This window comes from Eucalyptus grandis, chromosome 3 (assembly GCF_016545825.1).
Source record: "Eucalyptus grandis isolate ANBG69807.140 chromosome 3, ASM1654582v1, whole genome shotgun sequence".
In the NCBI taxonomy this organism is placed as follows: domain Eukaryota; kingdom Viridiplantae; phylum Streptophyta; class Magnoliopsida; order Myrtales; family Myrtaceae; genus Eucalyptus; species Eucalyptus grandis.
The window spans coordinates 4,380,355-4,396,437 of NC_052614.1; the positions used below are offsets into that span (position 1 = coordinate 4,380,355).

At 40.3% G+C, this 16,083-nt stretch overlaps 2 long non-coding RNA genes and 1 pseudogene across 4 annotated transcripts; all 3 read right to left on the reverse strand.

Annotated features, from left to right (window-relative positions):
* Positions 1-2,926: 2,926 nt before the first annotated feature.
* On the reverse strand, positions 2,927-7,759 carry LOC104438821 (annotated as a pseudogene).
* A 2,078-nt stretch (positions 7,760-9,837) lies between these two features.
* LOC104436078 lies at positions 9,838-11,623 on the reverse strand. 3 transcript variants are annotated; one of them, XR_005549021.1, is made up of 5 exons: positions 11,515-11,623; positions 11,269-11,411; positions 10,223-10,344; positions 10,033-10,137; positions 9,838-9,910 (listed from the first exon to the last, which is right to left on the reverse strand). It is a non-coding gene; the product is annotated as an uncharacterized LOC104436078 (long non-coding RNA). The 3 variants fall into 3 exon arrangements; XR_005549020.1 differs by having other exon boundaries at positions 10,223-11,173; XR_005549019.1 differs by lacking the exons at positions 11,269-11,411; positions 11,515-11,623 and having other exon boundaries at positions 10,223-11,255.
* A 2,741-nt stretch (positions 11,624-14,364) lies between these two features.
* Positions 14,365-15,222, reverse strand: LOC120291263. The gene is made up of 2 exons (XR_005549217.1): positions 14,936-15,222; positions 14,365-14,776 (listed from the first exon to the last, which is right to left on the reverse strand). It is a non-coding gene; the product is annotated as an uncharacterized LOC120291263 (long non-coding RNA).
* Positions 15,223-16,083: the final 861 nt, after the last annotated feature.

A 16,083-nucleotide genomic window follows, 5' to 3' on the forward strand; every position in this document is an offset into this window, starting at 1 on the left:
TCCAATTATGAGCTAGGTCAAGTCTACCATGGGCCTTGGCGGCCCAGTCGGCTGCTCCATTGGCCTCCCTACGACAGAACTGCAGACGCACGCTAGGGTATTCGGGGATCAGAGCTGAAATTTCGTTGAAGAGCATTCTTTCTTCCCATGGTGGCGTCTTCTTCCCGTGGACTATATCGATCAAAATTTGACAGTCAGATTCGATTACTATATTTCCTGTGTTGATGCCTTGATTCCTCAAATGGTGCAGAGTGAAGGTGAGCGCTTGAACTTCCGATTGAAACGCTGAGGCTGCTGGAAATCGCTTAGTGTAGACATCTGTTAGAATACCCTGATGATTTCAACTAACACATGCCATTGTTCCTTCTTGGCTACCTAGGTAGTAAGATCCGTCGATATTGCATTTGAGGAAGTCGCGTGTGGAGGTTTCCACAGATGGATGGCATCATCAGTAACTGCCCTTGTTCTGGATCTGCTTGCATCTAAAGAAGATCGAAGGCTAGACAGTGCAAGGGCGTCGTCCACTGCTCGATGGGGATCCGATGGTGCGTGGCGAAAAATCCAGCTGTTGCGCATACACCGAGACTTGCCACAAGATCTGCGCTATTGTTGCCAAACCAGGTATGAGCCTTTGATTTGTTGCTCGTTCCGTGATCCATACATCAATCCTTTACATAGTTACGAGGGCGTCCTGTTGTATATAACTGAGAGAAGTAGGCATTGGTTAGCTCCTTCAAGGCCTGATTGTCCCTCACCCAGTTGTGAGTCTCGTCTTGTAACATGCCTATCCTATTTCTCTGTCGTCGTTGAATCGTAGTTGCATGAAAAATTTGGTATTCTTATCCCCCATCGCAACCAGTTTATTCTAGAACGCATAGCCCATTACTTTTCTTCTTGCTGCCATATAGTTTTAATCTCATCCCGAAGCTGGGAAGCTACCCTTAACTGAGTTCCATGCTTTGAAGATTACATCGCGGCATTCTTGGTCTTGGATCCAGTAAGCTTCAAAGATGAATGGCCTACCGCCCCTTTTAGGTTGAGCTGAATTGGTCAAAAGAAGCGGGCTATGATCTGAGCCCAAGGCCGGCAAAGCAAACACCTCCGCAGCAGGGTATAGAAGTCTCCAGTCCATTGTGCACAAAACACGGTCCAGTCTTTCCTTAACTAAGTCATCCCCGGCCCTATTATTCATCCAGGTAAAGGCGCAGCCCTTACTCTCTAACTCAAGCAACACACATTCATTGATTACAGTCCGGAAAGAATTTAAACGGTTCCAATTTGACTGTCGCTTTCCAACCTTTTCCCAGGGATAAAGGATCTCATTAAAATCCCCAGCGCAGAGCCAAGGTAGAGTATTGACGTTGCTAATTCTTCTAAGTTCCTCCCAGAATAACTGGCGATTGTGGAAAGATGAAGGAGCATGAAGACAGGTCAGCCTTGTCAGCCTATCATCCATGGAGTCTCGACAGATCATATCAAAAAGGTACTCCGAACACTGTTCAAACTCTAAAGATACTGAGTCATTCCAAAAAAACAGATAAACCCCCTGCTATACCGATCGGGTTGCGCATAAAAGAGTTGCTGATTTGTCGCAACAAATAGAATCTTGCTGAGTTGGCGAAAATGGTGGGTAGTCCACATTATGCAAATTCACTACAATTAGAACTCTCCCTTTAAAATGCAGAGGGGTAATGATTTCTACAAACGATCGTCTACCCAAATTGAAACATGTTCATTTGACAGTTCCCTAAACTGACTTTGTTTTCATGGGTTCATTTTGGAGACTGAGTTCCCTGAAATTCGATAATCATATGAAGTCAAGTTATAGCCTTCAACCCTCAAATGAGCCAAATTGACATAAATAGGATTCCTTTCCTTTTTATTTTTGTCCCCTTTGGCCGAATTGCCTAAATATCTCCCATTTTAATTTTAACTGGTTATACAATGGCAGCATCTTCATTGAAATAAGATATCCTTCACTAATTCCCAAACTTAGTCTGCACAGGCTTAAGACGGATGCAACTGAAGACTGGAATTGTGAAAATTCTTCAATTCAGTTTCCCAAACCATTGAATGGATTAGACAAATCCTAAAACTCACATAGTGAGGCTTTTTTCTCTTGGCATAAACTTTTCAGCTTGAGCTCTGCCTGAATGACCATGTCCATGAGTAGTGTTAGGTATGGCATGACCAATTTACAAAATTGTTTTAAGTTACCCAAGTAAGCCATGTATGAGCACTTAAGCAAGCATATCACTTTGTAAACCAAATCTTGAAACCAGTTTTATTTTTCTCTAGCATTAGTCGACAGTTACATTTACTTCCGCAGTTTGCATCCCATGCAGCGTGGACACTACAGAAAATGAATCAACAGCTTGTGTGTATCAGTAAATTCTTAGAAGAATTAATCAGAAAATTCAATTTCCTCATGTTTTTGTATACATGGAAGAAAGCCATAACCGATGCTCTGTTTCCTCTGTTTCAAGCAAATCAAACTTCGAATATGAGACTAGGAAAGTTGTTGTATCTGCACATGCCTGTCATGGCTATCTTGGCGAGGAAGAATTACTCTGGTTGATGAAAGATAACGCCTGATTTACTAGTATCAAAACCGAGATTCCTCCTAAACATTGAGTCAGTTTTCATGTACATTTTGTGGAATGCATAACTAAAAGAAAGTAATAATGGAAAAATATGTGATAGATCGCAACAGAAAATTGATATGCAGCGAGTCTATATACAGCCATTTTATCACAAAAGCTAGGAACTCCAGGTGGGAGTTAGATCTTTGTTAGTCCAAGTGAAAGAAACACACAGCAGATATCCTGAGGCAAATCAGCCTTGAAGCAATCTTTGGGAAGAAAAGATTTTACTCCATTTGCACATGCTAGTCATTGATATCAGGTCGAGGAATAAGGACCTTCGTTGATGACTTATGACCTCAGATGCCCTGAGAATGCACTCTGAGCGAGCTCTCATGAATGCACCTGAAGACAACATTTGGTATGATGAGTAGCCCTTCAATGGACGTGTCGAATATGAGGGACTCTCTGGCAAGTATCCCTTCTGTTGGCCATGCGACTTCATATTCTACCTCGTATTTGCAATGGTTGCTCTCATCACATTTTGGACAGTGTAAAGCGTCACAATATTCTGACAGGCATGATACGTTTGTATACGTTGAGGATGTGCTAAGATCGTATATTGGGACGGAGGCTTGAGCACAATTTTCTCAAGGAATACAATGAACCCAGAGAAGGGCATTTCCATTGTCCATCAAGCACTGGGTGAGATGTGTCTTTCATGTAAAGCTCCACAAAGAACACGCCCACAGAGGCTTTTGAACGTGGGTTTGCTTGAATGTTGTCTGAGCAGGACACATTTACCTCGCAGCTCTTCCTATGTTGCTCAATCATGGTGAAGCGTGCAACAGAATTTTCGAGAGCGAACTTGGCACAATCAATGTCAGTATGAATAGGGTCACAGAATGGCGATTAGATGGAACTGCGATGGATCAATTTTTCCACCACCCTCTTCAGCATACTACCAGTATCAATGCTTTCGGTGGCATTACCGTTGGTCACAATAACGCTCAACAGAAAGAAGAGTTCGTAACTGAGCAAAAGGAAAATTAGGACCCATATGTAGCAGTTGAACAGTGTGGTGCTTAAAGTTGGATGATCTCTGCAATTGCTGGTAGAGTCTCCCTTCAAAAGATCCAAATAGATGAAAGAGGGCTCAAGTAGGTGAGACATGAAAAGGAAACTGGAAAATTCACAGTTATTACGTTGGTTTTAACTCCATCTGACATTCTTCTCACCATTTCTGTTTAAGTCGGTCTATCTCTCACTGTGTTCACTTTCTCTTCATTCTGTAAGGTTTCAATAGGCTCTATTCATACAGAACCAGCTTCTTCAGTGGTATTGGGTAGTTTGGTCGTAACTTTGGTGATTCAGTACTCATATTCAGGATGATCTGAGCTATGCTTTAACAGCTAGAGAGATTGTTCTAACTTTTGTCTTGCCGAGAGCCAGACAGCAGAAAGTCTGCCCTGTAGATCCAACGACACCTCAAAGAAGTGAAAAACAGCAATCAAGTATTTGTTCCTCGATCCAGCATAAGCTCATAAACTTAAATACATCATACTGCTTTTCAATGAGTTTGTAACATTTCAATTGAAGGTCACAACTACTTTTCACCAGAGTCAGGTTGGCGTTTATGGACTTTGATATTAAGACCAAATCATGATGGCAAGAGAACGCTATCAAAAATGTAAAGGTGTAGTTAGTCATACTATGGTTTCTCTTTGCTCAAAACAAGTATGACATACAGAATCTCCAGCATAACATTCCTGGCATTTCCTTGTCAAGAAATTAATATGAAGTGCCTCCCCCTCCGAAGCGAAAAAAAAAATCCCAATACAAGTACAATAATATGGAATGCAAGGAATAAGCATACCGGAAAGAATCCACACCTCCAAGCATCAACCTTCGCAAGGATCCATGTTACAAAAAGAATCAACCCACCATCAATACTTGGACAAGCAGGAAAAATTAGGAAGGGGGAGGGGGGGTGGGTGGGAAGTTGAAATAATTAACTCATAAATTAACTCCAGGGGCTCCACTGAGCGATTCCCTCATCCGCTGAGGCACCCCAAATAAAATTAGGCTCAGCACAGCTCCAAAGTAGAACTACAGATTATTTCCCAACGGATGTTTGCCCTGGTAGAAGAGATGTTTGGCATTCCGCAATTAGCTGCAGCAGCTCATTAAAGTTTAGTTCACAGACAAAGCAGCAATTGCAGCACTATTCTTTGCTTTATTCTGCATATTGACCTCGAGTGCCAGCGATTTAGCGCCAGACACATAATACTGCACCAGCAACTGGTATTTCGATTTCTGAAGGCTATCATGAAGCACCCATTTTATCACTTGCTCTATAATAAAGCATTTTCTGGACATAGAACATTATGTACCCTTGTGGTGCTCTCACAATGTTCTCATTCACTTGGGTATTCCAAGCATCGTTGCACTTGTACCACTGACTGCTCAGACGTAGATAAGTCACATAATGGCCCGCGTCTAATTTACCAGCATGAGTGACACCAGTGAACAGCTCAAATTCTGAGGAGAACTCGTTTGATGCATAGGTTCATCCCCATCAAAAGGGAAAATCCTGTTCCCAAATCTTCTCCTCAAAATGGAAGGAGAGAGGTAAGGGCCATGTCCATTGAAAATGGAAAATGCAGATATCGGTCGATCTTCCTCGACATCTTCCGTATGGAAGAATGTTCAAATCTTTTGATGGGAAAGCAAGAAACCAACGGGAGCTTCCTCATGGACATCTGCTTGAGAGACTCCTGACTCACCTGACACTGTTGGCAGAATAACTTCTGGTCCAAACAGAGCCTCTCAGGTCTTGTGAATCGGTCCAAGCAGCCCATCAAGGTCGGTATCCCAGAGTTCTGGCTTGAATTCATGCACTCTGCCTTACCATTGCAGGAGTGATGTGACTTAGCTGATGTCGACTTCGCAGAACCATGTTGGTTTTGTTCCAAATCCAAAGAAATATCCAAGCAAGGATCATATGTTGCCATACAGATGACATCGGAGCGTAAGATACCAGAGAATCCTCTGTGAGCAATACAGCAATCTCCACTCCCTGTAATAATTCATTAGTGTAGTTCTAAAGATATCTGAGAATCCACAATTCATAAAAATAAAAGTTCCTCAGCAGCATCACAAGTCACAACACAACATATTTTATAGTACAAACACACAACTGTTGGACATGACACAAAAGAGCACACTTGCATAGGAAAGCAGTTGTTTGCAGAGATTATAGATGCATTAAATTACCATGTGATGGAACAAATAATAAGTTCCATTGTGGAATAACTTGAAAGAAAAGTTGAAACTAGAGGCTAACACGTGCCAAATATAAAGACCCACAGATATTAGTGGACAGAGTTGAATCTCCTGACTGATATGCCACTAAGAAAGAATGACACCAGAACAAAATGAAACTTCCCAAGGGACTCAGAGGTATTAGAGCTGGGAAATGCCAGAAAGGAAATAACCCAGAACAAGCATGATCCTAAGTTCAAAAGTTCATTTACATAATTATACAAAAAAAAACAAGCCCACTTGAACCACTGACCCAAGAGAAAATGTTAATGACACTTGATCTCAGTCCTCAGCACCAGCAGATTCCAGATACTGCCTGTTAAAAATGGAGACTGGATGAAACAGGTTTAATGTGATGCCTGTAAAACTGTGGCCGGCATCGATCCTTATCCACTTTTTCATGGATCCCATCAAGCATGGAATGAAAAACTCATGAGCGTCCTGCTGCTCATAACTTGCCAAGTTAGCTGCACGTTGCCACCAACCTTGGGATAACCAAATCAATTAAAAAAAAGTATAAAGCACATTTCCCTCTAAGTCAATTAGATGGAACAGTTAAGAAAGTCTCAGTCCAACATTGATGGTCAACAAGGAACTTCACAAAAGCATGTATCATTAGAATAACGAAAAGATGCCTATCCATTATGTCCACAGCCATTTTCAGAAAAGCCAGTAGATGAAAGTACTCAATCAAAGAAGATAATTTCCAAAGGCCTTGTTAACAAATGCCCCAAGGGCACTCGTTAAAAATTTAGCAAAATCAGAAATAATACTTTCCAAGACACTTAAAATAATGAAAGAAATACACATTTTAACTAAGGCAATACGTTCAGTGATAAATTTAAAATTTTGAGAGCACATCTGATAAGGGGCAAAGCCATAGTCCCCACAGGCCACAGTGCCTTACAATCTTTTATCGTTGGACTGAAATGCAATTGATCTTAGCTGTTCAACATATCTCAACCAAGATGGTTGTGTTTTTTTACTCTACAAACCATAACAAGTGCAAAGGGGCACTCTCTAACATTTTCCAATTTCCATTTGCCAAAAAAAAAAAAAAAAAAAAAAAAAGAGATGGAGCGGCTAACCTATGACACGAAGGAGGTCAAAGCGCAATTGTAAATTAGGTAATGTCCATCATACTAACAATATAGCAGAACACGCACTGATCGGACAACTTCCGTATCTTCACAGCCCACTAGGTCACAACAGCAAAATTTACAGAGCCTCTTGGATAATTTCCAACCCCCCCATGTGCTTCTAAAACCAATCAGAAACCATCAAGCAATTTCCTCCATCACAGACCTGTACAGGAGCTTCGCCAGACTATAAGGGGTCCGCTCCCTCGAAAACACTGCGGAGAACATGGCGTCCATGTCACAGGCCAAACAGAAGCTGCCATTCTTGCTCCCATGGCCTCCATCAAGAGCACCATCTACATTTCTCTTACTCACATTTCCACAGACCCCATTCTTCTTCAGACAAAAGTACCTATTGTACCTGTCACCCAAGAAGTAGTTCCTCGAAGGAGGAGTGTGCAACAATGCCTGCAACACCGAATTCATAAAGCAGGTGTTCCCCAAGTTACTGAGCCCCCGCAAGCCCCGCGGCAAATCAGAGGTCGAGACGGTCCCGAGGGGGCTCGAACAGCTCCCCATTAGGGCGCGCTCGCGCGGGTCCGGCGACCACGGCCGGTAATCAACCCTCCGCCGCTTCCGCAGGTTCTCCGGGACCACCACCGCCCGGGATCCGCCGGAGGAGCGGGTGGAGGCCGGCAGAGTGGAGGTCGCGGTCTGGGCCGGGACCACGGCGGCGTCGAAGTCGCGATCGTAGACCTGATCGCGGCACACGCAGCAGAAAAATTACGTGCAATTTTCCATGCCTCCATATATAGATGCAAGAAATTTTGTTCACAGATCAAGTAATTTCTGCAGTTCTAATCGCCTTCGTCCTACTGAAGTTTTCATGGCTTTAGGTCTCGTCTGACTTTGGACCTTTTCCTTCTTCAAATTGTGGGACTATGATTGGTTGATCTATGTTTATAGCGAAATACCCGAAAACCTTTGCGAATTTTTCTAATGTTGACCTATGAAATCATTTATAATTCCCTTACAAATTTATAGAAATTAGATCCTTTTTGATAATTCTCTTAATCTTCGTACTTCCAATGGAAGTTAGACTTTGGAAATTATGGAGTTAATTCAAAGTCCCATCACTGATGTTGGGATGATTCAGAGATTTAGTCCATGAACCAGTGAAGCAGACTATAGCTCTTTGATCTCACTGCTATAAGGCTACGTTGGTTTTTGGCATGTGTCAGAGTATAGCTTATTGAATTTGAAACCTTTGTTACTCGCAACATAACTACTTAAAGGAGCCATCCTAGCTACTAGGAGTGTAAATGATTCGGTTTGGTTTAGTTTGATTTTTCTGGAAAACTGAACTAATCATAAGGAAATTCATTGATCCGAACTGAACCGAATATGATCCGAACTGGCGAATGAAGAAGAAAAAAAAAGTAATAAAAAATGATTTTTAAAAAATAAAAGAATTATTTTATTTTATTTTATTGATTTGGTTTAGTTAACCAAACCGATAAAAACTGAACTAGTTAAAAATTTCCAGTTTTTAATGAGAACCAAACGAATAAGAATCGAATTGAAAAAGACTGAATTTTTTAATTCGGTTTGATTCGGTTTTTGACACCCCACTGTGGCAATATGTGATGTGTCAAGTCTCTTCGTGCATGTATGAGAGGAACCTAGACAAATGGACTCGGTAACTTAGAGCAGGACGGGAATCGACCATTAATCAAGTAAAATGATAGCTCACTGTGTGTTGGCAATTGATGGGCAACAATTTTGATGCTTATTTGTAATTTGATATGGCCACGTTGGGTATTATAGTCGATGATCGAGAAACAATGGACAACAGGAAAAAAATGAAGACAGAAGAACACAAATGATAAGGACGTTGTTTCTCCGTCTTTCATAGGCCATATGTTCGAGAAAATCTGTTTATCAGAATTTGGCACTGCCAACCTTTTTCGCAAAAGATGGCAGACAGAAAGCAGGAGCATGGATCTGGCAAAGAGGTTTGCATTAACAAGAGATCAAAGTTTCAGTTCACATAATGTGTAACAACTTTTATCCTTTTTATCTGAGAGTCGTAAACTTAGGAGGCCCTTTAGCCACCCCATTGTTCTTGATATCTAGAGGATTGATAGGTTTCTCAAATGGCCCTGTCGCTGGAGCAAAGCACAAATCCAATCATCCTGCTAATGGAATAAACAGTTGAAAATTCATTCTTCTCGTCATAAACTTGAAAAAAGGAGACTGCATAAACACTCGGTTATAAGAGTTTGATTTGATACCTTGAGTAGGAAGGAATTGAACACCAAGCATATCTCACTGAGCCCTTGAAGATTTGGCGACATTCAACAATAGTATCTTCCCCTGTGAAGTTGTCCAGCCAAAAGCTGTCTGTCGAAGCAGATATGACACCTCCAGGACAGAGCGCCCAAGCCACAGATTCCAAGAACTCTTCATTCGCTAGTTCAATCGCAGTAGCTCTTGAATTTTTTTACAGATGATTAGCAAGCAAGCACTCCTTTTCTTGGAGGTGTTTGAATGTTGCAAATCATTTGAAATAAGTAGATGTATGACCTACCAGCCCTATGAGATTTCTGTTATTCTGCTAAGTTATTCAATTAATTGGAGGCATTCTAAATTTCAAAGAGGGTGGGGGAGGTTATTGGCACTTGACAATATCCATACAATCAAATGCATCCACAATGATCGCATCATAAGTTCCTTCAGGAATAGCCTTCAGGAAAGCAAGTCCTGCGATGTTGAAATTAAAGTATGTTAAATAATCTCTCGCAACTTATTAATAATCATTAATGAGTAAGAACTGTAGAAGAAACATATACCATCTTTAATGTAGATGTTCACTCGCGGATCCTCGTACGCAACTGCTATTTCAGGGAAGAATTGCTTGTAAACCTGCAACAGGACACAAGAAGTATATGGATAAGCCATGGTCCTCCTGAACCTTAGGATTTGATGAGCAATGAGAGGCTCAAGCTTGAAACTTTGGAAGGTTTTTGCAGTTTATTTTCGCTCACATCAATCACCATTTGGTCGAGTTCACACACATCGATTAGTTCCACGGACGAGTGACGACATATTTCCCTCAGAATGCCTCCATCTCCGCCACCAACAAGCAGCACCTGTAAAAATATCAAGTGGGCACTTTAACAGCATAAAAAATTAAAATATGAAATCAGTTGGAAAGAAATAAAAAGAGAGACCAACTTCTTCAGGTTTGGGATTGAGCAGAGGGGAAGATGCGTGAGCATCTCTTGGTAAACAAACTCATCCTTCTCCGTCAGTTGGATTTGACCATCCAGAATTGCAACTTTGCCATGCTTCGCTGACTATGAACAAGTGATTATATATCAAGAGCCACAAGATATCTCCCTACTCATCAAGAGTAAGAATATCATGTTTCGACCATGCCGCAAATATTCATCTTTGCTTCACAATATTAGTCTCGATGTGTAATGATATAATTTAAGTAGTCCATGCATGAGTTTTATTAACTAAACGAACCAATCTCCAGGGATGGGCTATACTTCTTTTCTCCTCAAGGTAGGTGAGATTACATTTCAATCCAGACATCAAGAATCAAACAATTTGCAGTTACTTCCAACAATGCGGCAATGTATGTGCAAATTGAAACAAGTAGTAAGGTTGTATCTCCAAGGTTTTACCGTTATCTAGACGAAGTACCAGGTAACTCGACCAATGTCGAAAAGAAAGAGAAAAAATGCTGAAATCCATTTGGAGTGGTGAATCACATGCCCAACATAGATGCTAAGTTCCATCGCCAATCCCAAATCGGGACCATATGTTTCCACCAGAACTCCAAAGCTAAAAGAATATGTAACAGTATATATCATGTGATATCTCGACTCGACTATCACAACATTCCTAGCCATTCACGCGAAATCACAGGATACCATTCTATTTTATTGTTCAAGCCCATTGCCCTGATCTGATCAACCATTTTATCAGCCATTTCAACACTCTCTGTGTACATGTGTGTGATTACTTCACAGAAGCATTCGTAGTAAGTGCCAATTTATCTTCCAAGAGGGTTGGGCACGCTAGCCTTTGGCGGTAGCTTTTTGTTTGGTACACCATGTGTGTCCATTTGACAAGTTTTGGCAAGCTAGGAACCTAGAAGCTCTTGTTTGCTCTACTCTGGAAAATGGTATGAATAATCTTCTGGTTAATTTGATGTGACCACTAGCGAGAAAATGTCATTAGTAGCAAGTATAATTGAGATGGTTCAGTACCCTATTGAATAAACTGCGGGGATAGACTGCAGGGTTTGGAGTTAAGAAGGCGAACACACTTGCCGGGATCGTAGTTGGTCATTTCCAGAGTCCTCTTGCATTTGGTAGGTTGAACTTCCAATTCTATTCTGCAACAATGGCATCTGTAACAAAGTATTCTGATCTGATTAAGTAATAGTTCAAGAAAAAATGGATATTCAAGGATTCAGATCAGCTCTCAAACATTTCAGGAGTGAAGTAAAGCACCTGTTTCCATTACTATGATGGACTGCTCCCGTTCATACAGCACAACGCAATGCAATCGGCTTAAAGAATGTCCTTGTTGCATCCATATCCCAGATATTTGCCATCACCAAAAGAAGAACGAACAGAAGGATGCAAATTCGATATGTAAAGACCCTGACAGATGGTACGAACATGTGAGATGCATACATGCATGACTACAAACAAGAAAGAGCACAACATGATTCCTACCAGATTTTCCACTATACAGTATGTTTCTTTTGACAGGATGAAGGCCATGCATCCATCATCGGATTGAGCAATCTATGTATTAGCATCTCATTTGACAAACAAAGTTGCATATAGATCCATGGAAATTTGTCATCTCAACATTGGCGTCCTGGACTTGAGAAAAGTAAAAATTTAGTGCCTCCAGTAACTTACTAATCCATGACAGAATAAGTGGACATAAGCTACTAAAAATGCAATCAAAACGACATAGACATGAATAGTTGCCAAAATCAATCCATTATTAGAAGTGTCATTCCACATTGGTTAAATAAAGGGTTTCAACAGGGGTTATATACATCGAATCTACCTCTAAGCTTTTGGTTGGATCTTTTGCTAACAAGTAATGAAGTTCTTTTTTATTATGCATGAATGAATTGAAAAAACAAACACATAATAAACATCCCCTATTCAAGGAAACAATCTTAATAGAACTTGGAAAAAGGTAATACTCTTTGCTTGCATAAAAACATATTCATGTCATGTCAAGGATGAAGAGTCTTTCTTTGTGTCTGATGACGTATAATGACATGCAATGTACTTTGAAGGCATTCTTATCTACTTTCGTTCCCACCAGGATCACAAGCCAGATGATGCCGAAGCATTGCATTCACTTAGTCGACCAATTTCGCTGAGATTACTTGAAATAAGACAAAAAACAATAAGACATTGACACAACCCCATACCAAACTGAAATTACTAATGTGAAGTAAGTACTCTTAACTAGATATGATACTTTTCCTGCTATATTTACAATTACTAGGAAATAAGGATGATCTCCAGAACCTGATCTCTATCGTGCTGCTGTCATGCAACTATTCTTCATAATTCTATATGGGGCATATGTGTTCTCCATCATTCTGGTATTCTCTTTGAGTGAATGATAATGAAAGAACATGATTTCTCTCATCAGGATTTAGAGACATGCATCAAACTGTTGTGAAAATGATAAGAAAAGAACATGACTTGTATCTTCCAAGTCAGTTTGCACTCCTAATATTGCCAATAAGCTACTCCAATGTCAAGATTACAGTTATAGTTGGAAGTCCTCGCTTCTGATGCAGTACCAATTAAGCTCTCCACAGAATTAAAAATCATATGCACAGCTCCTCCCACTTCATTTCGGTGCCATAAACAGCTGGGTAATACCCAAGCTTTGAAGATCTTTTGTCCCTGCCATCAGCCTAGCCAAAAATGGTGCACATTTCTGGCTGAAACCACAGTTATTGCAGAAGTGGCTTTCCAATTCTATTCAGTGGCAGCTGTAACAAAACATTCTAATTTGAGCTGCAGTTCAACAAAAGATGGCATTAAGAGATCTAGATCAGCTCTCAAACATTAGCAAATCACCTTCTAGCCACCCATTGATTACTAGTCATGTTTATCCCAAAAACATGAAAGCAATACGGTTGATTTAAGGACTTCCTCCATACTTCTGGTTTGCATCTCACACTGTTATCCACAATACAGTGGAAATCTTCTGTTCTTCTAAAGCCTCTGGGGTGCAGACATTGTCATCACCAAACAATGACCAAACTGAAGTAATAAATCGCGAATGATGTTAAGGTACGAATTTGCAAGATGATTAATAAAGGCATGAAGTAATACAAGGAAAGAGTGGCGACATGATTTGTACCGGCTTTCCACTGTTGATGATAATACTTTCAGCCTGATCAAGGCCATATATTTGCCTTCAAAGAGAGCAACCTTCACACTGGCATATTAAGTGACGATCAAAGTTTGACACATATCCATGAAGATTCATTATCTTGACATTAGTGCCCTGGCTTTGAGGAAATGCAGAACACGTTTATGGTACCTTCACTGCCTACTTCCATGACCAAATAACGAGTTAATAAAATGCAATCAAGATCAAAAGTGCATGAGCAGTTTCCAGAATCCATCAGATAGTCAATTTCTCTACTTCATACAAGTTGGAGAGAAGTATTACTTTATTTACGCAAGCGCAGATTGATATCACATTAAGAATGAAGAATCTTGTACTATATGATTGAAGACATCATATATCCTTTTGGGATCTTTTTTATTCATGTCAAGATCACAAGCCAGAAAACACTGAAGCATCACACTTACTTTGCTCAAACAACTTCCTCCAGTTGCTGGAATTAAGACTGAAAAACAATAACGTGTCAACAAAAAGCCCCGTCCAAACTAAAAATACTAATAAAAGCAGGAAATCTCCACAGAAAAAGGCACTATACCTGATTTTTTTTTTTTTTTATATATTTTTTTAAGCAGGAGACATTAGCAATCTCCAAAATCAGATCTTTTTCTTTCTCTCTTCTCTCCATTTTCTTTTTACATGAGCTCTCAGTTTAAGAGGGAGCTGAGCGTCTCTTTTTTCTCCCCTTAAGCCGACGTCCACTTCCCTTGTTTAGTTGATTTTTCAACCTTCTCTTTTTTTTTTTTTTTTTTTTTTCATGGCCCCAGAGTTTCTTTTTTACTTGGTCAAATCCCAAGTATTACAGTAACTTCATCACGATAAGTCAATGACAACATACTGCACCAAACTACTAGGGTTAAAAATTAACATCAAATCAGTAACTCATCTACCAACCCGCATGCTTCAACTTTTAAACTTGGGGATGAACACCCCAAACAACCTTTTATGTATTAATGTAAAAATAGAGTACACTTGTTGAACAAAAGCAGATTTGAACAGTGACACATAATTATCTGCAACAATCAAATTGGACAAAACAAATGTCGCTTATTTTATGGTGGCAATGTCTAAAGCCTCCAAACTAAGCTCCAAAGATTGATCTTCTTCCTTACCATTCCACAATCAAGCTTCCCAAACAGCACAGATGGAGTTTTTGCAGGCAAATCTGGGGAGAGACTCCACCATGAAACAATGCAGCACTAGAGATTGAGGGCATGGCTCAATCGTGGACCAACCTTCTTGCCCAACATGAGAAAAGAAAAACGTTGAAAAGCTAAGGAACAGACAATAAGTTGGCCAAAGCAGTCTCCACCCCTGCATCAAACATAACCCATCCCCACTGGAGACGCAATCCTCAAATTCATAGTTGAACCGGCCAACAACCAGATATTTCTCAAGCACAACTCAATGTCATTCTTCAACACCCTTTTGTGAACTGAAATCTTCAGGTAACTTAAAAGAAAAGCCACTTACTGTCAGATTCAGTCAACTCTGTACTCTGAATTTCACATTGGTGCGGGCAACAGTCGACTAGCATAGAGCTTGTAACCTTCAAAAAGCAAGACCATCACATTATAGAGGATCCATACAGAGGATGACAGAATGGAAACCAACCATGGAAATAGAAACAAATTTAATGGTGTTTCTGTTTCAACATTAGAAATCAAAAGGTACTTCCTGACCTTGTCAACAAGACAAGAATTATTTTGCTATAATTGGCCATAAAATGCAAAGTTTTATGTTTTCTGAAAGTTTGAAGCACTGAGCACTAAACAAAAGACACATCGCAAATGCTAAAAACAATAGTATAGATGAAAGTTAAAAGCAAAAGTTCTTCCAAACACGCCACAATGTCAGAGCCCGATAACCCCGGTGAAAGAAGAAACCAATGGACTTCTATTATCGCAGCTCAAGCTTTTGCATTTTCCCACAGTCAGAAGGAGATAAGGAGCAATTCCATTCAACTAGAAAGCTAGCAAAGAAAAAGTAAGGACAAAATGAACAAGCCATATCACCATCACAACAATTCGGACACTAGCATCCTTTTCCATGTGAAATTAGTAGCCTTCAACACCATTTCACTATGTTATTAGCTAACGGGGATGAGTGAGGACATCCTCGGAGAATCTTATGAGAAGGAATTTCCACATACTCATGGAGAAAATGCTACTTTGGATCATAGGTACAAACAAATGGTTCACAGGAGATTGTTCATCTTTCCACTTCTCATCACCCCTCAAGGTGCTTCAAGATCCGAGAACAAGAAAGAAATGGCTATGAAAGTAGAACCTCATCAATCAAGGTAATCTTCCCGTTCAACCTAAAGTTAGTTCACATTAGTTCCGACAACTCTGCAGTCAATTTCCATGCTACCTAGACAAGGTGATAAAATCAACCTAAGCCTGTAAGAGGCTCGTAAGTCCTGATAATCCTACTATACATGCTCTACAACTGCTCAAATAACATAAGGAAAATTCACCACCATTGACACGAGACCTAATCAAAAGCTGCTATAGTCATCTCATTACACCATAGCAAACTGGTAGAAGAGAATAACCGAGCAGATCTCTGCACCTAACAGGAATCACAAGCTGATAAATATAACAGGAGAACTAAACATG